This window comes from Equus caballus, chromosome X (assembly GCF_041296265.1).
Source record: "Equus caballus isolate H_3958 breed thoroughbred chromosome X, TB-T2T, whole genome shotgun sequence".
In the NCBI taxonomy this organism is placed as follows: domain Eukaryota; kingdom Metazoa; phylum Chordata; class Mammalia; order Perissodactyla; family Equidae; genus Equus; species Equus caballus.
Window position 1 is genome coordinate 128,514,740 of NC_091715.1, and position 25,967 is coordinate 128,540,706.

At 41.0% G+C, this 25,967-nt stretch overlaps 1 long non-coding RNA gene across 2 annotated transcripts in view; it reads left to right on the forward strand.

The window, feature by feature from the left end:
• The window catches only part of LOC138921813 (uncharacterized), a 76,314-nt gene that overhangs the window by 35,806 nt on the left and 14,541 nt on the right, over positions 1-25,967 (forward strand). Inside the window, exon 3 of one of the 2 annotated variants that reach the window (XR_011434668.1) lies at positions 928-1,168. The exons of the other annotated variant lie outside the window; for it this stretch is intronic. This is a non-coding gene — a long non-coding RNA (uncharacterized lncRNA). The remainder of the gene's footprint in view (positions 1-927; positions 1,169-25,967) is intronic. 2 annotated transcript variants of the gene reach the window in all.

A 25,967-nucleotide genomic window follows, 5' to 3' on the forward strand; every position in this document is an offset into this window, starting at 1 on the left:
CTTACTTCTCTGACTCTGCTCCTTTTGGCCCTCTTGCTGGTTGCACCATCTTTTCCCACTCATCCATCCCAAGTCCTTTTCAAGTTCACCCTCTTACTAGTCCCCCACAGCCAGTCACTAAATCCATTTTGCCCTGTAACTCTCACTTCAGTGGGTCCCCCCTCTTCTCCAACCCCAAGGCCCCCACCCCAATTCCAATTGCCTGCCCTCTTTAGCCCTCTGATTGCAGAGGCCCTGCCACAAGCGACCAGCTGATCCTGGAACCCATTTTCCTCTTCCTGCTGTTGGTGTTTCTCTATGTCTCATGGCAGCTGAGAGCATACTGTCATCATATGGTCAAAGATAACTGCTAGAATTCCAAAAGATCGCTCCTCTAGGACACAAACACTTGTCCTACTAAAGGACTTATGAATCTTGAAAGTTCAGCCTTGGGATTAAAGCCTGCAGTAGTATCTTCTCTTCGTTTTCAGTGGGTAACATTCCTCCTTCAGACTAAAGGCCGACAATTACTGAATCAGCCAGCAGGGGGCAAAGCTGCTCTAGTTTAGTAAATTCGAATTGCCTCTTATTACAAAAGTGTGGAACGTTTGGAAAATATAGATAAGCCAATAGTAGAAAATAAAAATCACCTGATATCCTGTACCTCAGACAACCACTCAGAACATTATGGCACTTTGTTTACGTTAGTTTTCTCCTCTACCTAAATGTAAATAAAATTTTTAAATGCAGTATTTCTCTACATACTATCTTATTTCTTCTTTGTAACAAAATCCTGTAAAGATCTTTCCTAAGTGTTATATGTTCTTCTATGGCATTATTTTCTGATGTTTAATTATTACAAAAATCATGGACAGTATACTTCATTGTGGTTATATTTTGGGGGCATACTGTAGGGGAGGAGAAATAATTTTCCCTGTACCCTTCTAGGTTCTTGGCTGAGACCCCTCACCTTGTAATAAAAGACAGATCAACAGGAGAAAAACAAACAAGTTTAACAACATGTGTGCTTCCTGTATATATGGGAGAGACCTAGGAAAACTAAGAAATTCCCCCAAACGTCACAAGCCATCATCTTAAATACCATCTTCAACTAAAGACAAAGGACGATGTTGGGAGCAGGGTGGGAGCCAGTTATGGGAGATGACCAGGAAAAGCACCGTAAACAAGGGTAAGGTTATTATGCAGATTTAAGTCCTTGCCTTCTCCATCGATAAGAGTTGCTAGAGATTAATCATCTCCTTTTTCTGGTACAGAGAGGGGGACACCCTTACAAATGGAGATTCCCTTATAAATGTAAATGTCTCTTACAAAAGGATAACTTCTATTTGGTCTTCAGAGCTTCTCCTGTGTCTGCAGACTCTCAAAAATAATCAGCCCCAAATAATCAATAAGCCAAAGAGGCATATTTTGCGCTGGCAAATTCTGTTCCCCTTCAATACCATTGATAAGCCCCTTAGCTTAGGTTATCAATGACTAGAGGAGGAATTGCTGCCTCAATGGCAATGTAATCCTTTTAGGTTTTGGACACATATTGCTAAGTTGCTTTCCAGAAAGACGGCAAGAACTACACTCTCCCCAGAAGCGTGAGAGAATGCTGCCTTGACCCTGTCATTTGCAACGCTGTTCTTATCTTTTAAAATCCTTGCCAATTTGACAGGAAACATGTTACATCATAGTTGTTTTAGATTGTACCTCTTCACCAATCAAATGTAAAAGAAATATATTTTGAGCATTGATTTGTTGTCATACTCCGTACACTGGGAACCCAGCAGAGAATAAGACAGAGATTATTCTACTCTCCCAAGTCTCAAGTTCTAGGGAGACGGGGCATGCCAAAAACAAAGGAAACTGATAAACTGGTAGTTACGGGTTGGACAAGGTGTTAGAGAGGAAAGACACAGCATAGTGGGTAATAGACAATAAGGGCCACGTTCTTTGGTTACTGATGAAGTTAAACATTTTTTCCCCCTTATGCTCACTCATCAGCTACCATTTCTTCTTTTGTGAACTGGGATGGGGGGTAAAGGGACACTGACAAGAAGCTTGTTGCCATAATGATGATGTCCTACATCTTGTAAAGAGCACACTCAACTCCTATGCCATTCTCTCTGGGATGGCAACTGTGAATTGCTGAGGTGGCCTTGTACTAGTAGGACGCCTGTTCCCTACCTCACCACGTAAGCAGATACCAGTGCAGCAGGCCCAGTATGGGTACATGCTCACCCCGTCACACACACACGCACACACACCCTATACAGCGGTACACCAAGATAAGCCACTGCTTGTGATGAGGGATGGTCAGACAGAAACAATCACCCCAAGCCCCTGAGCAGAAGCCCTGGACTCTCCTTCCAACTTACACAGACTCACAGGTGGGAGGCTTCAAGCCTGAAAATCTGTGATCATAAACGCAGTGCGCACAATCTCATTGTGGAAAGCTTATAATGAGTGAGGAAGCCTTCGGCCTCTAAAATACATCCCCCATAACCCTTTCCTGTCACTGCCTTTACTTGAATTCCTGAGTAGTCAGGCAACAAGGTGAGCTCTGGAAGGTTAACCCCACCTTCTAGACAGCACCTTCAACATTCATTATGCTCAAGACCAGCTCTGTCATCCTAGACTGGCATTGGGTCTGGAAGTATTGACTAAGGAGGACATGCTTTTTCACACCTGTAATTTTTTTTAAAAAAATTCACTTCAAATAACTTCATAGCAACAGCAAAGGAAGTAGCTGTATCAGGAATGAAAACAAGGCCACAATCCCACTCCATTAGTGCATCAAGTGTATTCATTTTTCCTTTATGATATGCCTTCTTCATGCCACTTGAATGACACAGTGGCAGCAGATTTGTATACATATAACTCTTGGCAGTAGTGTCAAAGATAAACAAAGCCAAACACTGAAGTGCCCTAAGGACAGATTTTAATCAGTAAAACACTACTGAAAGAGGGAAGAGTCCAGCATGAACTGACCTTCCCTTTGTACAGAGGTGACTGGGTGTCTTAAAGGGCGAACGAAGGAATTGGATGGGGAATAAATGGGGGCTCAGTAGAGTCAGGAAAGTGAAAAATCACAAAAAGCAGGAAGTAAGGTGAGGGGAGTCGGTCCATGTGAAACACATCTGGGTTTATTAACTGGTACCTATCAAAGTTAGGCCCCACACTCCTACAGAGCCTGGGAGACAGGGGCCCTATCTTCAGGTGTTGGTTGGAACAAATAGTAAATTCTTTTGGCAGCCTTGAGTTTTCTCACACAGGTACTTAAAGGGGGAGTATGGTCATCCTAGGGATGAGGCCTTGAGCTGCTAGAGACTGTGTTAGTGTTTGTTTGCTTCTTTATGGACCAACGTTGAGGCCTAAGTGAGAAGAGGGCTCAGAGGAGCCTGGCTAGAGTTTGGTCAAGGAGAGAATCTTTGTCAGTAGACCATGAGGCTTCAGTGGGATATGATGCTGATGTAAAGTCCTCAAGACAAAACAGACGGGACCTCGTGGACCAAGATGGGCAAGCCTGCCTGTGGTGGATGTGAGGGCAGTCAACCTCTGGTGGGATGTGAGGGCAGGTCTACCCCTGGTGGGATGTAGGGGTAGGGCTGCCTCTGGTGGGATGTGAGGGTATGGCCTAGGTTGACCACCATGGGTACACCTTCCTTCACCTCACCTCTGTCTACTCACACATGCCTTTATACAACAGAGTTCTTGTCAGAGTAAACATAGAAGACAGCTTTGACAGGAAGCAAGAATTCATCAAATGGCAATAAGATGTCTGGAAGATGTGTGTTGGAGTGAGTGCAGACACACCCCTACACCTGCTGCCCTGAGATGGCTTGTGGATGGCTTATATGAAGATGGGGTTCACCAACTCCTCTCTCCCCTTTTTCAAAACTCTGAGTCACTGCCCAGATGCCAGCAATGTGTGGCCCTGGGTAGCACAGGCCCAGCCACCACTGGGCCTTTGTGACAGATCCAGATAGCAAGTCAGTATTTTCCAGGGTAGCTTTGGAGGGGGGCAGCGGTCACGCCTGGTCTCGCCTCATGATCAGAAGCTCTGGTTGCACTGTGGCTCAAGAGCATATTTATTTCAAAGCTTTCCAGGAAATGTAGTTCCCATGCTTCTTGATATGCAGGTCCCAGCATTCCAAGAGAACAAGAGTGGAAGCTTATAAGGCTTCTTCACTAGGCTCAGAATTGCCGCAATATCCCCTCCACTACATTCTATAGGTGAAAGGAAGTCCCAGGCTAGCCCAGATCCAAGGGGGTGGAGGAAAAGACTCCACCTCTTGATGGAAGGAATGTAGAAGTCCCAGTGCAAAGGGCTGCACATCCAGGGAGAGGAGGAATTGTCATGGCCTTCTCTGCAATCAACTGACCAATGTATTTGGACTTAGTATTTTACCACTTCAAGTGCCAAGGAATCCTTATGGAGTACTTGGCCATTTAAGGGCTCACAGCTCCTCCTTTATCTATTTTAAAAGGACATTGAGGTGTTCCTCTCTTAAAATGGTTGCTTGTCATGGCTAATAACTGATTGTTATCATTAAATGGTATGTTTGAGAAGCAAGCCATGGGCTGAGAATTGAATAGTACCATCAGTCATCCATAAATACGTCCGTCAGTGTTCTTGCTTTCAGACAACAGAATCCACTCTTAACTAGTTTAAATTAGCATAAATTTATTACATGTATATTAGGTATGTTACGGAATCTGGGAAAGGTAGTGGAAGAGACTCTATGCTGGGCTTCTTGGACCAACTCTGGTGGAGAGGTGAGGGAGAACTCAGAACCACGTTTCATCTGCTACTACCATGAGAAGAGGCTGATATTAGCATTGATCCCAGGATCTGACTCTGCAGCTGCACATGAAGAAAGTGGATGCCCCCATGCCTTGCCTCTTTTCACATTTAACTTAGTTCCAAATCAAAGCCTAGCACAATGGCATAAACCTAAGTCATATGTCTACAACTTAGTGGTAAGGGAAGCTGGGAATGGTAGGGTTTTTTGGGGGAGAAGGGAACACAGTTCCATGAATTTTAACAGTCTTGTTACACAATAGTTGCATCACTCTCCAAAAAACTCCCTTCTGTAATCTCTTTAAAGTTACACCCTCCCCCCATCACTACCCTGTGGCAACCACTGATCTCGCCATCACTCCAGTTTTATCCTTTGAGAAGGTCATATAAATGAAATCACATAGTATGTAACCTTTGAGACTGGCTTCTTCACTTGGCATGCCTTTGATTTTCATCTAAATTGTTAAGTATATCAATATTTCATTCCTTTTTATTGCCAAGTAGTATTCCATTGTATGGATGTACCAGTGTTTGCTTATCCATTCACTCATTGAACAATATTTGTTTTTTTTGTAGTTTTTAGCAATTATGAATTGAGCTGTTATATGTATTTGTGTACAAGTTTTTGTGGGAACATAAGTTTTCAACTCACTTGGGTAAATACCTAGGAATGGGATTGCTGAGTCATATGGTAAGTGTATGCATAACTCAATAAGAAACTGCTAAGCTGTTTTCTAGAGTGGCTGTACCATTTTTCATTCCTATTAGCTATATAGGAGAGTTCTGGTTGCTCCACATCCTTGTCAGCATTTGGTATTGTCAGTATTTTTAATTTTAGCCATTCTAGTAGGTATTACTATGGACTTTGTGTGTGTGTGTGTCCCCAAAATTCATATGTTGAAACTCTTATCCCCCATGTGATGGTATTAGAAGGGCCTTTGGGAGGTAATTACGTCATGAGGGTGGAGCCCTCATGATGGTATTAGTGACCTTATAAGAAGACATAGGAGAGAACTTTCTTTCTCTCTCTCTCTGCTCTCCATCATGTGAGGCTACAAGGAGAAGATGGCCATCTGAAAACCTGTAGTGGTATCTAATGGTGGTTTGAATTTGAATTTTCTTAATAGAAAGATACTGAACATCTTTACATGTGTTTATTTTCCACGTGTATATTCTCTTTTGTGAAGCATCTGTTCAAGTCTTTTGCTCACTTTTAAATTGGGTTTTTCTTTTACTGTTGTTTTGAGAGTTCTTTCTATATTCTGGATACAAATCCTTTGCCATACATGTGATTTACCATATTTTCTCTTGGCTTGTATCTGTTGGGAGAGGCAATTCACTATGGGTTGTGTGGGTCCCTGCACATTCTTGCTGGGGAAGGCCCTAGCCACTCTTTACCCTAGTCATTTTTCACCTCAAGGGCCGCACTGTCTTACCCCAAAGAGCAAGCTCACTTCCGCTTTTTATAAAAGCAGTGAATCCCCTAAGCTCAGTGTCTCAACACATCCACTGTGTGTGCAGGCACCCATGATGGTCCCTTTGCATTGCTCCCATGGGACTTGGGTGCATGGGGACTGGCACAAGCACAATACAAACACTCTGGCTCCTACTTTTACAGTGAATAATAAAGGGCCTTGTCTCTGATTCTGCAGCCTTGTGTCTTCTGCCAGGATCCATGAAACAATAACAAGCTAACTTGTTAGTTTGTAAGTAGGATCAAATGTCAGATCCTGCACAGTGCTTGACAGTTTGGGAGATTAGGATAGGATTTCTAGAAGAGAAAGGATGACGGCCCACACAAGCCAGGTTAGGGAATATGAGAAGACTTCCTAGGATCCAGTAGGGAATGCTCTTGCCCAAATGGGGAAGTGCCCAAATGGCCTGATCCCCCATTGTCCAACCTGTTAATGAATGTTGGAGGCTTAGTGATGAGAGGTAGGATTGAAACGAACCATCTGATTGGTACCTTAGTTCTTTTTCTCTTTCTTTTTTTCCCAGTGGCCATCATCTTAAGGGAAAGGTATCCATACACGCAGGTTATTTAGCTTCTGGGCAACAGTTCTCCTCAACTACATACTTCTCTTGTGACTTAGTGTCCATTTCAGAAGTCACCATTCTCTAGGGCATTTGCAATTACCACATAAGAATTCATCTGGGCTCTGTTATAAGATTCCTCTACTGGGTACCTTTGTTACTGCACAAAATTGGGGTTCTCTTGCGCCATGCACGTAACAGCCAGTTAATTATGGCACCAGCCTTTGGGAAAAGAGATCAGCTTTATTCTGCAAGATTGCCCTGCAGGAGACAGGGGGCATATGCCCTCAGATTCTGTCTCCCCGATTCAGGATTTGGGGAAAAATTTAAGAGGTTCGGGAGAACAGGCTGGCACATGGAAACACTGGCAGGGTAGGTTTTGATTGGTGGGCTTCAAACATTTATGGTAAGGTTGTTTTTTGTTTTTTTTTTTAAAGATTGGCACCTGATAAATAAATAAATAAATATTTTTTAAAAAAGATTGGCACCTGAGCTAACAACTGTTGCTAATGTTTTAGTTATTTATTTTATTGTCTCCCCAAAGCCCCCCCCCCCCCGTACATAGTTGCATATTATAGTTGTGAGTGCCTCTGGTTGTGGCATGTGGGATGCCGCCTTAGCATGGCCTGATGAGCGGTGCCATGTCCACGTCCAGGATCTGAACTGGTGAAACCCTGGGCTGCTGAAGCAGAGTGTGTGAACTTAACCACTTGGCCATGGGGCCTGCCCCTATGGTAAGGTTTTAAACATTTATGACAGGGTTCTAAACATTTATTATGAGGTTCTTAGCTTTTACGATAGGGTGCTAACCATTTTTGATGAGGTGGGGAAGGAATTTTAACACTGGATCTTCCTGAATGAGGGAACCCTCACTTCTGATAGGAATCCAACTGTCAAGTTCTGGTCGTGTCCTGGTCTTTGGGTTGGGTGGGAAGGAGGATGTTTGGTTCTGCAGTCATTTCAGGTCAAGATTTCTTCTGTGCGTGCTCTAGCTATGTGACTGCAGATTTTCTGAAAAGCAGTTCTTAATCACTCTGTTGATAAGAGATGGGGTCAGTTGAACTGGTTGTGGAGGGCCTGCACTTATACCTTAGTTCTCTCCCCCCCCCCCCAGTTTTATTGAGATATAATTGACATACATCACTATATGAATTTCAGGTGTAGAGCATAAAGGTTTGCCTTACATATATTGTGAAACGATTACCACAATAAGTTTAGTTAGTATCCATCATCTCATTTAGATACAGTAAAAAGAAAAGGAAAAAAAAGAAAAAACTTCTCTCTTTGTAATGAGAGCTCTTAGGATCTATTCTCTTAACAACTTTCCTATATATCACACAGCAGTGGTAACTATAGTCACCATGTTGTACATTACAACCCTAGTAATTATTTATCTTATAACTGGAAGTTTTGACCTTTTGATCACCAATTCCCACCCTCAATCACAAATCCGATCTCTTTTTCTATGAGTTTGGTACCTTAGTTCTTGATCCCTTTCCTTTGTGTGGACAATGACATTATCATGACAATGGGACAGCAAGTCCTGGAGACTTAGTTAAAAGGGAACATGACTATAGTTGCTGAGTCAAGGGGTCACCAAAGCTGAAATAAACAGTGTCAGAAACGAGGATGTAGAGCTTTAGATAATGAGAAACATTAGAAGTTCATTTGTTGAGCCCAAGTGTGCAGCTACTCAAAATTGAAAGTAAATGAAAAGCTTTGCTTACTGGTGCAGAGCTGCTCTCTCCTTCATACCTCCTGATGCCTCCCTCCTCCTCTTCCAGGATTTCAGCTGTTCTAAAGAACAAAAAAGAGTATGCAGGTGAACTTGCATGGGTGGGGGGGATGGACGGACTCAAACTTTTATAACTCTGTTGGCAACAGGTATCCAAGTTACCATCCTGCCCAGTCCTATGGAAGGAGAGGGCACTGGGTGCAGAGGTGGCCAATGGCCTTGAGGTCTCCAGGGTAGAGCTGTGGCCAGTGAGGAGGCAGAAAGGAAGGCTCTCAGAGCTGGGGCGCTCTTGAAAGTACAAGGGGGAGGAGATGGATGTGCAGATACCTCCTGGAGCTAGGAGACAAAGGAGAAAAGCCTGCAGCCATTCCTCTGAGGCTGGCCTCCTCCAGTCCTGTCCCCTCCCTCTGTTCCCTCCTCCTAAGCCTGGAACTACCCAGAGCTGCTGAAGTGCAGATGTTAAACTCCTTGGTCTGTGTTCCCCTAGGGAACAAAAAGAGCCTGAATTCAACTGATAGGGTTTGAGTAAAACTCTCAGTGAAGAAAAACAGTTCAAGTGACCTTGTGCATGGGGCCCTCTGTGCCAATTCAATCTACTATTGTTGTGAAAATGTATAAGAAAATTGATGTGTTAAATGATTGTACTATAAATGCTCATAAAGTGTCAGAGGTTATTCTCCCATTCAGAGCACTGACACCAGTAGAGAAGTGCTAGTGGGACAAACTCCCCTACTATTTGCCACCAGTGTGTGTGTGGGGGTGTCAGCATTGAGTGTGAGTCCCTTTATCCTCTGATGTCCAAAGCTTCTACTGTATAGATGATGTCCTGGTGGTTGGCACATCAGAACTCCTCCAAATCAATAGCCCTGACTGCAGTGTTATAACACTTCTGCTCAATGGACAGAACTCAAGGCTGTTCTCAGAAGTCTGGCCAATCCTCCCCTTGAGAAAACTTGTTATATTTTTACTGACTCTGGGGCTGTTCCCAGTGGCCATTGATCTAGCCATTTGAGCTGCCACTTGAAAGACTGCAGATTGGCAAAGACACCTCTCTTTGGGATGGTAAACTTGGAGACAAACTGTAGATACTGATGGGACTGTCTGGGTCACTCACAGAGATGCCCACAGCAAAGATCTGTTCTTTGATGAGACTGTAGAAGCAGAAAATTCTTCCCTTCTAGGTTTTTTGGCTGGTCTAATAATTAAATTGACATAAGACAGATTAACAGGAGAAAAACAAATTTAAGTCCATCAGTATGGGAACCCCATAAAAATATGAGACCCAAAGACAGTTAGGCAATTGAGGTTTATATGACATCCTGAGCTAAGGAATGGGATAGGGGCCTAGGGCTTTAAAGGAGAAGAGGGCATTTTATAGGAAGATAAGAAAAGCAGATGTTCTGTAATCAGATGTTTGCCCTGCCATGCAGGTAAGTCTTTCAGATAAAGAAGTTATATCTGGTAATTGCTCTCTTTCTGGGCCAGGCCCTCTATTTAAGTTCTTTTAGGCAGTTTAGGGAGAGGTAAAAGTTTTTCCTGAATCTGCTCAGTCTTGATTGCCTGAGCTTAAAATAATTCACATGCCAAATAGGCACATTTTGGGGTGGCATATTCTGCTCCCTTTCACAACCAATTAAAATCAAGCCTACACTGCCCAGATTGCCATCAGACATAGCAACACATCTGCCATCAGGGACTGGGGACAAAGTAAAGGACTCTGTGTTTCTGATGCAGAAGTCACTACTACATGCCAGACTTGTAATTCTTACCAAAAGTTGGCCTGTTTATCTTGCAACAAAAGAGGGCACATTTGACAGGGCATTGACCCTGCTTGCTCCTGACAGACTACATCAGACCTTTGACTGTCCCCCTCAGTGCTACCGATGGTCTCATCACTTTTGAAACTTTTTCAGCTTACTTATTGCTGTTCCAGTATGATCAGCTGACTCCTGCCACATCATTGTGGTGTCTGTGAGTCTTATCTGTGTCATACTTTCAGTCTTCCAACCCATTTGCAGCCTGACAAATGGTGTACTTTTTTCCCTCAAATGTCATCCAGTAATAGGTCAATAGTCAAAGTATTTGATGAACATTCCACACTCCATTAGTATCTGATGTTGTTGAGCATTGGAATGATTTCTGACTCTACTTCCTCTGAGTCCACACAGCTTAGCAGGGCATTTTGGTCACTGAATGAAGCTGTCCCCAGAAAGGGGTCTATAGGCGATGATCAGGATGAAAAGTCTGAATGCCAGCAGGGGGTGATTGGAGAAAAGGTAAAGTTTTAGGTATTGGGATGGGACACACCAATTATGTGGCAGTGGAGGGAAAGTGCAAACCCCAGTACTTTGGGAGAGAATACCTCAGACCTCTGGAGGTGCAAGGATAGGAGGATCATTAATGCTGTCCTTGTTCCCTAGATCCAGCATTGCCATCTGAGTCAAGCAGCAGCTGTACTGGCAATTTGACCTGCTACTACTGAGGTTATAATCTCCTTCTATGTGATATGTAAACAGAAAAACTCATGTGGATATAACCAGTCAGGAACTATTTTGTTATTCCTGTTGCCATCAATGGCAGCTCCTGAAAGTGAACATGTATAAACACATGATCCAGTACAACGTTGTTTCAATCTAATTCCAATTCATATGCTTCTCTGACACTTGAATGGCCTTGGGTTATGCCATGTATGAAGACTGAGGCTGCCAATACTTGGTGACACTGCCCATGCAGCTTAGCCAAACCAATGCAATGGTGACAACAAATCCTGAACTGTGCCCCTTTGGGTTATATGTTTGTATGTAGGGGAGAGTGGGCCATGATCTGTCTCTCCATTGGGGATGGCTTTATGGCCCATCTGCTCTTTATAAATATTGGCAATGACAACAAAGATCATCAGGATAATCTAAACTCCCTCATGTGGGCTGCAATGGATAATAGTCTGGCCTTAGACTATATCCTTACTGTCTAAAAGAAGACCTAGCAGTCCCCCTGGGATTTATTCAGAGTTGGAGAGACCAGGACTCCGGGAGGCATGGATGAGATCACTACAGCAAGTGGTCTTATCCTGCAGCTTGGAGTTCTGCTGAAAATAGTTTATGAGACAATTTAAACAGATTTGATCCCAGACTCTATTGGTCAGATTAATCAGAGTGGCATATTCATGTAAAAATCCACATTTGGCCAAGAATTTGTTGGGCTGAAGGGTGGAATGTTGGGAGGGGCCACTCACCATGGGCCATTAGTGCCCTTGTAAATTTTTGCTAGGCATGCCAAGACTGGAAGATCTTGACTACTCTTTAGTAGGCCATTTCTCAGGATTGTGTTTGCATCACTGTAAACAGCCTTGAGGGATGAGGTGACTTCTTCCCCTAGATAGAGAGGGCTTGTTTCCACTTGCTATAAAAGCAATGAATTCCCCAAGCTTGCTGTTCCTCTCCTGTACTGTAGCCTACTGCATGTGCCAACATCCATGATAGGTCTTTTGCATCACCTCCATGGGACTTAGGGAGCATGGGGAACCAGCATGAGCATTATGCTGATCCTCTGGCTATTGCTTTTGCCAGGAGTAAGAAGGTCATTTGTCTCAGAGCAGGAGTCTTGTGTCTTTTGTCCATATCCACGAAACAGTAACAGGTTAACGATTTAGCTTATAAGTAGGGTACAATCTTGTATCCTGTAGAATCCTTGACAGTATCTTGTCTTTTTGTTTCTTTAACAGTGATTTTTAAAGAGCACAAGTTTCTAATTTTGATAAAGTCCGATTTATCAATTGTTTCTTTTATGGATTGTGCTTTTGTGTCATGCCTAATCATTCTTTGTCTAATCCCAGGTCACACAGTTTCTCCTGTGCTTTCTTCTAAGATTTTTTAGAGTTTTATATTTAGATTTATAATCCAGTTTGGATTGATTTTTGAATAAGGTGTTATTTTTAGGTCAAGGTTCAATTTTTCTTCTTTTGCCTATTGATATCCAAGTATTTCAACACATTTTTGTTGAAAGGCTATCCCTTCTCTATTGAATTGCTTTTTTATCTTTGTAAAAAATCAGTTAGCCATATGTGTGTAGATCTATTTTGGGACTCTATTCTGTTCCATTGATATGTGTGTTTCTCGCTTCTTCAATGCCACACTGTTCAATTACTGCAACATTATAGTATGATAATCTGAAAAATAAAATAGATAAAATGCAAACATAAGACTTTACCCTAATTACATTACAGAATGTGTTTCCTGCAGTGTGGAAGGAGAATATAATTCATATTCCATACTGTGTGATATCATCACATACTGCACATAAATATGTAAACTAGTGAGTTCATTAAATATTAAATAATTAGAATTAGATAGTTAGGTAGTAAATGCTTTATATTATGCAGAAACCTCTGGTGGCCTATATAGACATTGTAAAGAGTGTTTTAGCAAAATTTTGGAAAATTGGTTTGGGATAAGCTGAGAAACATTATTATTTTTCCCATTTACATTAATGAAAGAGGAGTTGGTGTCAAGATGGTGGCATAGGTGGACTCTGAACTCACCTCCTCCCATGAACACAACCAATCTACAACTATTTTTGGAACAATTACCCCTGAGAGAGAAGTGAAAACTGGATAAAAAGAACCCCCAAAACAAGGGACAGTCCTGACTGAGGCAGAAGAGGCAGAAATACCTTCTGGAGAGAAAAAGGCCACCTTTGCAAGCCACAGTGCTCCACAGCTGGCCAGGAGCAACCCTAAAGTATGCAGCCTTCCCTGGAGGAGCAGGTTACCTGAACAGGGGAGCATTACTGCTATAAGCATCCTTCAGACTCAGCACAACTGAGATGACTCTCATAATATCTGGCTTTTCTTGCTAGTAACTACAATGGGGAATACCCCGAGAAAAGCTACCAGACATAAGCTGAAAAAAAGCCAGTTATTAATGGGTCCATGCACAAATTTGCCAGTTTTGGAAAGCAATATAAAATCACCAGAAAGAAAGATGCAAAGTCCTTTGGTGAAAAGAGATTCACTTGATAGGCCCTGGGTGCATCTTGGTGAGAGATGAGACCTCTCCAGGGACTGAGACATTGGCGGTAGCCATTATTGTGACCTAGTACAGGTGTGTGGTCACAGACACTGGCAGATGCCATTGGAGTTCTTCCCCTAGCCTGTTAGCCCAGGGGTCTGCCCCACCCACTAGAGTACAGATTTAATCCAGCTCAGCCAGGGCAGGCAGCCCACCCTAGAGAATGGCCTCACCCAACAGCAAGCCCTCAGGCAACTTTTGACCTGCATAGACTGGGTGCCTGGATCTGCTGCAAGCAGGCAAATGGTTCCTCCTCTGTGGAACAGGGTGCGCGTGAGGAGCAGTGTAGTTAGCAGGGCATTGGTGGAGTGTGTGTGGGCCTCTGCAGTGGGGTGACTGGGTATGCTCCAGGGGGCTGGGACGTGTGCATGGGCCAGGACCATGTTGACAGTGTGTGTGGATCTGTGGGCTGTGGGACTTATCATCAACAGAAGACATGTGCTTCTCAAATAGCCACATAGGGGATCGGCCCCACCTTCCAAAGCATGAAACGATTGGGCTTTCTCATGCCTGGGGCCAGCCCCCTCAGCTGCAATCCTGAGAGAGCCAACAACAGCCTTACAGACCAGAGGACTACAGCAATTGTAAGCCCCTGAGCCTAGCAACGAGCCACGCTGGGGGCCCACTTACTTAACAGAAAAATAGCAACAGGAATGTGCTATTAGACCTTGTAGCCACTGTGCTGGGGCTCCCCAAACTTGATAAAGTGACTGAAGGGTCCATAACAGCCACATGCAGCTGAGCATTACAACCAGGTGGCCAGGGGGACAGCCTAGACTCCCTGGGCACCTGCAGCAAGAGCAAACCTGCCACAACAGAAGGACACATGTAGCTCACACAGGGGTCACTCCTGGAACATTTGAAACTGGTGATGAGAGGGAAACACACTGCTGGCCCTCAAAAGGCATCTCCTTACATAAGCCCACTTCTCCAAAATCAGGAGACACAGCTGACTCACCTAATACATAGATATAAACACAGAGAAAGAAGCAAAATGAGGAGGCACAGGAATATGTTCCAAGCAAGGGAACAAGACAAAACCCCAGAAAAATAACTAAATGAAGCAGAAATAAACAATCTACCAGACAAAGAGTTCAAACAAAAAGTCACAAGGATGCTCACTGATCTTGGGAGAAGATTGGATGAACACAGTGAGAACATCAACAAAGAATTGGAAAATATAAAAAAGAACCAATCAGAAATGAAGAATACAATACTGAAAATGAAAAATTCACTAGAGAGACTCAGCAGAGTAGAGGATACAGAAGAACAGATCAGCAAGCTGGACAAAAGACTAGAGGAAATCAACCAAGCTGAAGAGATAAAAGAAAAAAGAATTAAAAAGAACAAGAACAGTCTAAGGGATCTCTGGGGCAACATCAAGCACATTAACATTCGTATTATAGGTGTTCCAAAAGGAGAAGAGAAAGACAAAGAGGAAGATAATCTATTTGAAGAAATAATAGCTGAAAATTTCATAACCTAAAGAAGGAAACAGATATCCAGGTACAGGAAGCACAGAGAGCACCAAACAAGATAAACCCAAAGAGGCCCACACAAAGACACATTGTAATCAAAATGTCAAAAATTAAAGATAAAGAGAGAATCCTAAAACCTGCAAGAGAAAGGCAACAAGTGACATACAAAGGAAACCCCATGAGTCTATCTGCTGACTTCTCAGCTGAACCCTTACAGGATAGAAGGGAGTGGCATGATATATTTAAATTGCTGAAAGGAAAAAACCTACAACCAAGAATACTCTACCTGGTAAGGTTATTGTTCAGAATGGAAGGGGAGATAAAGAGTTTCCCAGACAAGCAAAAATTAAAGGAGTTTATCACCAAGAAGCCAGTTTTACAAGAAATGCTAAAGGGATTTATTTAAGTGGAAAAGAAAAGACCACAAATAGGAATAAGGAAATTATCAAAAAACAGTAATAAAATCACTGGCAAAGGGAAAAATATAGTAAAAGTAGCAGATCAAGCACCTAAGAAGATAATATGGAGGTCAAAAGACAAAAGTACTAAAATTACCTATTTCACTGATAAGAAGGTAATGGATTCACACACAAAATAAGAGGTTAGGTTTGATATCAAAAACATAAAACGTGGGAGGAGGGGAGCAAGAGTAGAGCTTTTAGAAAGAGGTCAAACTAAAGAGAGCATATACTCAGTATAGATTGCTATATATGTAGCTTATTATATATGAACCTCGTGGTATTCACAAACCGGAAACCTGTAATAAATACACAAATAATTAAGAGAAAAGAACCCAAACACAATACTAAAGAAAGCCATCAAACCACAAGGGAACAGAGCAAGAGAAGAAGAAAGGAACAGAGAAGAACTACTAAGACACCAAGAAAAAAAGTGATAAAATGGCAATAAGTACATATTTATCAATAGCTACTTTAAATGTCAATGGACTAAATGCTCCAATCAAAAGACATAGGGTGGCCGATTGGATAAAAAAAAAAAGACCCATTTAAATGCTGCATAGAAAGACACACTTCACACCTAAAGACACTCAGAAACTGAAAGCGAAAGGATAGAAAAAGATACTCCATGCAAATGGCAAAGAAAAGAAAGCTTGGGTAGCAATCCTTATACCAGACAAAATAGACTTTAACACAAAAACTGTAACAAGAGACAAAAAGGGCACTACATAATGATAAAGGGAACAATCCAACAAGAGGATATAACAGTTGTGAATATCTATGCACCAAACATAGGAGCAGTTAAATATATAAAGCAATTATTGACAGACATAAAAGGAGAAAGAGTAACACAATAATAGTAGGGGACTTTAACACTCCACTTACACCAATGGATAGATCATCCAAATAGAAGGTCAGTAAGGAAACATCGGCCTTAAATGACACATTGGACCAGATGGACTTAGTTGCGATATATATAGAACATTCCATCCAAAAACCACAGAACACAGATTCTTTTCAAATGCACACAGAATATTCTCCAGGATTGATCACATAATGGCCACAAAACAAGGCTCAATAAATTTAAGAAAATTGAAATAATATCAAGCATCTTTTCTGACCACAATGACAGGAAGAAAATCAGAAAAGCCACAAATATGGGGAGACTAAACAAAATGCTACTGAACAATGATTGGGTCAATGAGGATATCAGGGAGGAATGAAAAATTACCTGGAGAGAAATGAAAATGAAAATATGACATGCTAAAATCTATGGGATACAGCAAAAGCAGTTCTCACAGGGAAGTTTATAGCAACTAAGGACTAACTCAACAAACAAGAAAAATCCCAAATAAACAATCTAATAGTGCACCTAAAGGAACTGTAAAAAGAAGAGTAAACAAAACCCAAAATGATCAGAAAGAAGCAAATAATAAAAATCAGAGCAGAAATAAATGAAATGGAGACTAAAAAAACAATAGAAAGTATCAATGAAACCAAGAGCTGGTTCTTTGAAAAGATAAACAAAATTGACAAACCTTTTAGTTAGACTCACCAGAAAAAAAACAGAGAAGGCTCAAATAAATAAAATCAGAAATTAAAGAGGAGAAATGACAACAGACACCTCAGAAATACAAAAGATTATAAGAGAATACTATGAAAAGCTATTCGCCAACAAATTGGATAACCTAGAAGAAATGGAAAAAATCTTAGAAACATACAACCTTCCAAAACTGAATGAAGAAGAAAGAGAGAAGTTGAATAGACCCATCACCAGTAAGGAGATCAAAACAGTAATCGAAAACCTCTCCCAAAACAAAAGTCCAGGACCCAATGGCTTCCCTGGTGAATTCTACCAAACATTCAAAGAAGATTTAATACCTATCCTTCTCAAACTCTTCCAAAAAATTGAAGAGGAGGGGAAGCTTCCTAACTCATTGTATGAAGCCAACATTATCCTGTTACCAAAACCAGAAAAGGACATCACAAAAAAAGAAAATTACAGGCCAATATCACTGATGAACATTGATGCAAAAATCCCCAGCAAAATACTAGAAAATTGAATACAACAATACATTAGAAAGATCATACGCCATGATCAAGTGGGATTCATTCCAGGGATGCAGGGATGATTCAACATCCACAAATTAATCAACATGATACACCCATTAACAAAATGAAGAATAAAAATAACATAATCATCTCAATAGATGCAGAAAAGGCATTTGACAAGATATAGCATCCATTTATGATAAAAACTCTGAATAAAATGGGGATAGAAGGAAAGTACCTCAACATAATAAAGACCATATATGACAAACCCATAGCTAATATCGTTCTCAATGGAGAAATACTGAAAGCTATCCCTCTAAGAAGAGGAACTAGACAAGGATGCCCACTGTCACCACTCTTATTTAACACAGTATTGGAAGTCTTAGCCAGAGCAATCAGGCAAGAAAAAGGAACAAATGGATACAAACTGGAAAGGAAGAAGTGAAACTGTCACTATTTGCAGATGACATGATTTTATATATAGAAAATCCTAAAGATTCCACCAAAAAACTTTTAGAAATACTATATGAATACAGTCAAGTTTCAGGATACAAAATCAACATACAAAAATCAGTTGCATTTTTATACACTAACAAAGAAGTATCAGAAAGAGAAAGTAAGACTACAATCCCATTTACAATTGCAACAAAAAGAATAAAATATCTTGCAATAAACTTAACCAACAAGGTGAAAGATCTGTACGCTGAAAACTATAAAACATTGTTGAAAGAAATGGAAGAAGACATAAAGAATTGGAAACATATTCCATGCTCTTGGATTGGAAGAATTAACGTAGTTAAAATGTCCATACTTCCCAAAGCAATCTACAGATTCAATGCAATTCCTATCAAAGCTCCAACAACATTTTTCACAGAAATAGAACAAAGAGTCCTAAAATTTATATGGAACAACACAAGACCCCAAATAGTCAAAGGAATTCTGAAAAAGAAGAACAAAGCTGGAGGTATCACATTCCCTGATTTCAAAATATACTACAAAGCTATAGTAACCAAAATGGCACGGTACTGGCACAAAAACAGGCACACAGATAAATGGAACAGAATGGAGAGTCCAGAAATAATCCCACAAATCCAGGGACAGCTAATTTTTTACAAAGGAGCCAAGAACATACAATGGAGAAAGGAAAGTCTCTTCAATAAATGGTGTTGGGAAAACTGGACAGCCACGTGCAAAAGAATGAAAGTAGACCATTATCTTACACCATACACAAAAATTAACTCAAAATGGATTAAAAACTTGAAGGTAAGACCTGAAACCATTAAAATTCTAGAATAAAACATAGGCAGTACCCTCTTTAACATCGATCTTAGCAGTATATTTTCAAGTACCATGTCTGACCAAGCAAGGGAAACAATAGAAAAAACGGGACCACATCAAATTAAAAAGCTTCTGCACAGCAAATGAAACCATCAACAAGACGAAAAGACAACCTACCAATTGGGATAAGATATTTGCAAACCATATATCTGATAAGGGGTTAATATCCAAAATATACAAAGAACTCATACATCTCAACAACAAAAAATCTTACAACCCAATCAAAAAATGGTCAAAAGATCTGAACAGACATTTCTCCAAAGAAGATATACAGATGGCCAACAGACACATGAAAAGATGTTCAACATCATTAATTATCAGGGAAATGCAAATCAAAACTACAATGAGATATCACTTCACTCTCGTTAGAATGGCTATAACTAACAAGACAGGAAACAATAAGTGTTGGAGAGGATGTGGAGAGAAGGGAACCCTCAAACACTGCTGGTGGGAGTGCAAACTGGTGCAGCCACTATGGGAAACAGTATGGACATTCTTCAAAAAATTAAGAATAGATCTATCATATGATCCATCTATTCCACTGCTGGGTATTTATCCAAAGAACGTGAAAACATGAATGTGTAAAGATACATGCACCCCTATGTTCACTGCAGTATTATTCCCACTAGCCAAGACTTGGAAGCAACCTAGGTGCCCATCAAGGGACAAATGGATAAAGAAGATATGGTATTTATACACAATGGAATACTACTCAGCCATAAGAAATGATGAAATCTGGCCATCTGTGACAACCAACATAGATGGACCTTGAGGGTATCACATTAAGTGAAATAAGTCAGAGGGAGAAAGTCAACTACCATAGGATCTCACTCATCTGGTGACTACTCATAAGTAGAAGATAAAAACAGCAACAAATAATCCCATAGAGACAGAGATTGGCTTGGTGGTTAGCAGAGGGGAAGAGGGGAGCGGAGAAGGGGAAAGGGGTGATTAAGCACATGTGTGTGGTGATGGATTGTAATCAGCCTTTGGATGGTAAACATGATGTAATCTACACAGAAATTGAAATATATAATGAGGTACACCTGAAATTTATACAATATTATAACCCAATGTTATCGCAATAAAAAATACATTAATGAAAGATAGGCTTCTGCTATCCAAGAATGTGGTATCCAAGATATTTTCCGTGCCAGATTAGATTCAATTAATGACGGATATCTACACAATCCTTTTCCACACTTAAAATTCTAAATAACAATGACAGCAACAATAACATGCTCCCACTTAACATAATACAAGTATGCCTTGTACAAAACAAATCACACTCAACTTCTCCCCGAAAAGGGATGCCCAAAGTCTCCCAAGTTATCACATGCACCTCTAAATTCAGGATTGTTGAACAATGCTCATTCCTCTTTAAGTTCATCACAATCATGTACTGATATTCTGTAATTTGTGAACTAAATTGTGAAGTTCAACCACCATCAACATACCCTATGTAAGGGGACAGGGTGAAGAGAATATATTAACACACACACACACACACACACACGACAAAATAAGGAAAAAAGAATATATAAACAGGCAACTTCCATTTTGTTTCTAAAACTAGTCACAAGGCCATAGTTGGTATTTATAACTTTTTTCTTCCACTACCCATTCCATTTTCTCTTGCCCTCAGCCAGTTTCTCAGCTATCAAGTTCTCTATGCCTGGTGTGCTGAGGTAGAGCTTCATTACTGAGAGTTTTGAAGCCTTGATAGTCCTGCCTATGTGATGTTGCTGTAATCTTTAATTAACTTTTACCACTGAACACAGCAGTATTATGAGGAGCCCCAGAGTGTCAGACTTAATCTTCTCTGCCTACATTGTAAGAACAACTAAACATCTTCTTGATGATCAGGATCAATCACATCAATAAAGTCCATATTTTGCCTCTTGGTCCAGTGACATGAGTAGCTCAAATAGCTAGGTTGCAGTCTCAACATTCAGTTCAATGGAATCATTGTTTTTTGTACTGGGAGGCCTCTCAATCAGCAAAGGCCAGAATCAAGGGGACAGGAAGAAAATACTTGCAAATAGATGTTGAATAGGCAACCCACCATTGAAGATGATGCAGGATAAGGTATGAGCAACACGAATTCTGTTTAGCTCCTTATTGCCTTCTTTTGCTGTAAAATGAGTTCCTTAGTCAGAAGCAGTACTGTGTGGGATATCATAATTGTGAGCAAGCCCATGAAAGTGGTGCTTGTTGAAGTGTTGCAGGAGGCAAATCCATATTGTAGGCCCCTCCATAATGGAAGGGGCCCAAAGTAATCACTCTGCTACCAGATGGCTGGTTGGAGCTTCCTCCCACCACAAGGAAATGGTATATATTGGGGGTTTGGCATTGGCCACTGCTATTGGCAGGCTGGGATTGGACACTCAACTGTTCTGATAGCTAGATCAGCTTTAGTGAGGGGAAGTCCATGTAGTTGAGCCCATGCAGAACCTCTATCCCTGCAACCACAGCCACTTTGTACATGGGCCTCTGAGCAAGCTTCAGAGTGGTTCAGGAAAGGGGCTGACTGACATTCTTATACAAGTCATCTTGTTCACATGATTATTGAGAGCCTTCATCACAGTTGGTGCCCTTTGTTGGGCACTTATATGGAACATAAATGTATTCACACTCTGTAGCCATTCCTAGAGGTCCAACCACATGTCACTTCTCCCAAATCTTGTCACCAATACTACACATTTTGTTCTTTCCAAGCCCCTGAACATCAAACAGTGTACAGCCATACCTTAGGCCATTTCTCCTTCCAAGCAAAGCAAACAACCAGATAGACCACTTGAAATTATGTTCTCAGAGAAGATTTTACTTCTTCACTGCCCTTCTGGGGTATCCCTGTGTGGAGCTCTGATGCTGCAGCAATATGCTTCTGACAAGTGCCCTTATGTCATACAAAACTGTACTTAAATATCTTTGAGTTATCTACTCCTCAAACAACTGGTGTGATGGTTAATTTTACGTGTCAACTCGACTGGGTTAAGGGAGGCCAAATAGCTGGTAAAACATTATTTCTGGGTGTGTCTGTGAGAATGTTTCTGAAAGGGATTAGCATCCGATTTGTGACTGAGTAAAGAGATCTGCCCTCACCAATGTGGGTAGGCATCAGCCAATCCCTTAAGGGCTCAAATGGAACAAAAAAGGTGAAGGAAGGGAGAATTCACTCTCTTCTTGAGCTGGGACATCCATCTTTTCCTGCCCTTGCACAACAGACAGAGCTCCTGGTTCTTGGGCTTTCAGACTCCAGGACTTACACCAGCATCCCCCAGTTCTCAGGCCTTCAGACTTAGATAAAATGATACCACTGGATTTCCAAATTCTCCAGCTTGCAGACAGCAGATTGTGGAACTTCTCAGCCTCCATAACCTTGTGAGGGAGAATTCCTATAACAAATCTCTTATATTTATCTCTATATATCCTATTGGTTCTGCTTCTCTCTGGAGAACCCCGACTAATATAACTGGTTATAGAAAGGTCCCTATATTAGTTTGCTAGACAATAGAAATTTATTTCCTTACTGTTCTGGAAGCTGGAAGTCAGAGATCAAGGTATTAACAGAGTTGTTTTCTTTGAAGGTCTTTCTCCTTGGCCATCTTCTCCATCTGTCTTCACATGGTCTTCCCTCTGGGTCTATCTGTCCTAATCTCCTCTTCATATAAGGATACCAACCATGTTGGATTATGGCCCACCACAATGATCTCATTTAACCTTAATTACCTGTCGATAGACCTTATCTCCAAATACAGTCACATTCTGTGGTACTGGGGGGTTAGGACTTCAACACATAAATTTGGCAAGGACACAATTCAGTCCATAACAGTCCCTATGAAACTGTAAGTGTAGGTTGAGAAAGGGAAGGCAGTGTGGCAGGCGCTAACACACTGGGAGTGTGAACCACTGCTCATGTACCTTACTTGTGTCTTCAGAACCTGCTAGAGGCCAATCCACATATACTACTTCTATTTCAAGATCCCTCTGTATTCTTCACTGGCCAAATGGGGATGTGATAGGGATCACTACCCCAGAGTTTTTAAAGTCTTGGTGGTGACCCTAATTTCTGGGAGTCCTCTGTACATGCAGTATTGGTTTGGGTTTAATATTTTGAGAGTACAGCATAGTGGTTAAGAGCACAGACTCTGGAGCCAGTTTCTGGCTTAAATTCCAGTTCCACCAATTACTAACTAGAGACCTTGGGCAAGTTACTTAAGCTTTCAATGCCTTAATTTCCTTTTCTGTAAAATGTGTACAATAATAGTACCTACTCTGTAGTGCTGTTTCAAGGAATAATGTGTTAATATATGTAAAGTGCTTGGAAGAGTGTCTGGCACATAAAAAGTGCTATATATGTGTGTTTGCTATTACTGCTAAAATTGTAAGGGAGGGTAGGTTCCAGGCTTCCACCTGGCCCTTCCTAACACAAGAATTCTCACTCCACAGGTCAGGGAGCCAATTGGGGTGTTTTCCAGTTTCTGGTTATATCTATCACAACTGTAAACCCAGGAACTGGAGAAATTACCACAGAGTATGTTTGTATACCCACTGGGCCCACCAGGAGTTGGATTTGGGCCAATACTCCATTTATCGTTTGATCTTCATTAGCCCTCCCTGTAGGCAACAATGTTGCTCTGAATCACCAGGATGAGTGTTAGCTCGGAGCCATTGTCCAATAATCTCTGGAGAGTTTATGGATTTGTATTTCTCCTCTGAACAGTTACCCTGGGAAATTGCTGCAAGTCCTTTTGGGCATAGCTAGGAAGATTCACAGTACTTAATTATAATGTTATCATAGCATCCTTCCTCAAGATACTCAGTCTCTCTTTCTTCCTAGGGACTCTGGGTATATGACCTGAGGGGCTGTGACACTCTATCATGGCCACCCAACTTTCTGCTTGCCAGAATTCATTCATTTAAATGGGTCATGCTTCTGTTTCAATCCTAGGGTCCCCATGATCAAGTAATCACCACCAAAGGTCACTGTGGACCAGACCATTTTCGTTACCACTCTGCTCTGTAACTCTACTCTGGGGCCTGGTTGCCAGTTAGCTGTGAAACAAACCATTCAAAGCTTATAGGCTTAAAACCCCACCATTTAATGAATAATTGTTGGGAATTGGCAGTTTGGGCTGGATTCAGCTGGGCTATTCTTCTGCTGGTGTCAGCTGGATTTTCTCATGTGTCTGTGGTCAGCTGCTGCTGGTGGTCTTGGTGACACTGCTTCTACAGGTTGGTTGGCCATCAGTTGGGGCTACAGGGATGACTGGGGCATGAGTCTCATCACCTGGTTTGTTCACATGGTGGCAGTATGTTTCAAAGACTAGCAAGAGTGCAGGCCCCAATGCATAAGCACTTTTCTAGCTTTTGCTTGCACTGTTTTTGCCAATGTCCTGTTGACCAAAGCAAGTAATATGATAGATTCAAGAAAAAAATAGACTACTCCTTGATGAGAGGATCTGCAATGTCAATGCAAAGTTATAGATTCAGGCAGGGGAAACATTTGTGGTGATTTTTACACTCTACCATAGGCACCAATCCTCCTTCCCCATTCAGGAGCCCTAGCCCTAGCCCTTTTTAGACATATCACTCAATTTCTTTAGAGAAACACCGTTCCAGGATCCAGGAGATAAACTCTTCCACTAAGTGGGGTCAGGGGAAAATGGTGGAAATGAACCTATTCAGTCATTTTTCAAATAGATTTTCAAATGTTCATCTCTTTTATGTCATCCTTCTACTCCCACTCTCCATACCTGGAGAGTGTGGTGGGGGTGCTTCTTCCACGAAAATGGCTTCTGCCTCTGCGAGAGAGATTTTTTGGGCTGTAATGCCCTTCACTATGAGTTATTCTTCAGTTTGAAGAATAACTTCAATCTTCATTCATTCCAGAAGTTTATAAAGCTCTTCAGTCCTTTATCCTCACCCCTTCCACTAATTTTATGAATGAATTTATTTTGCACTTCTTTATAATTGTTTCTATTTGTTTTGGAGAGTTAAACACCTATGTTAAATTCAGTGTCTTCTCTTACAAAAGCCTCTGATAAAATTTAAATCTATTATCTGTAGATCAATATAGCAGTTAAAAAATATATTCCTCCCATATATATTAAGAGTGAGTGATTCAGATACAAGAATCAAGTATATGCACCGTATTGTGGGGAAAAAAGAGACAGAAGGCTTGTATAGTTTCCCAAAGACAATAACTTTAACCTATTACTACTATTTTTTTTAAGAGATCTTCAACTCTATGACTATTATTTGTTAAGGTTCAACTGAGAATTTACACTGCAAAAGTAATCTTAGGAATTAGCTAATTTTTTTAAAAGTACATTGAACAAATTCCTTATAAAGCAATTTATTGGGCATTATTTGGTGTTTTGGTCAAAGTTTTTGCCAAGATGAGTTTAAAAGGTCAAATAAATAAATAAATAACATATATACCTTGCTGTGTTCGAACAGTGAACACGTATCTTTCAAAATGGAAAAAGAAAAAGCTCTTAAGGGTGTTTTTCATGGTAGGCTAGAAATTGACAAACTGCCACTGGCAAAGGAGAGATCTTTTTATTCTTTAATCTTTCTAAAGACAGTTTTTGTTTCTTTGAAATATCATCATCAGATCCTATACCACCTGTCAAAGATAAGCAGTTTATATGTATGCTAGAGTTTCTGCCTTAAAGCTTGAGTCCCTTCTTTTGCCACATTTCTAAACACTTTAAAATTCCAAATATTTTAATTTGTCATATTTAATATGGCAGGTATTCATTCTCATTTGAACCCTGGTCAGTCTATCCTTTCTTTTTCTTTATTTTTTTAAAAATTTTTTATTGAGTTAATGATAGGTTACAATCTTGTGAAATTTCAGTTGTACATTATTGTCTGTCAGTTGTGTTGTAAGTGCAACCTTTCACCCTTTGTGCCCACCCCCCAACCCCCTTTCCCCTGGTAGCCACTAATCTGTTCTCTTTGTCCACATGCTTAAATTCCTCATATGAGTGGAGTCATACAGAGATTATC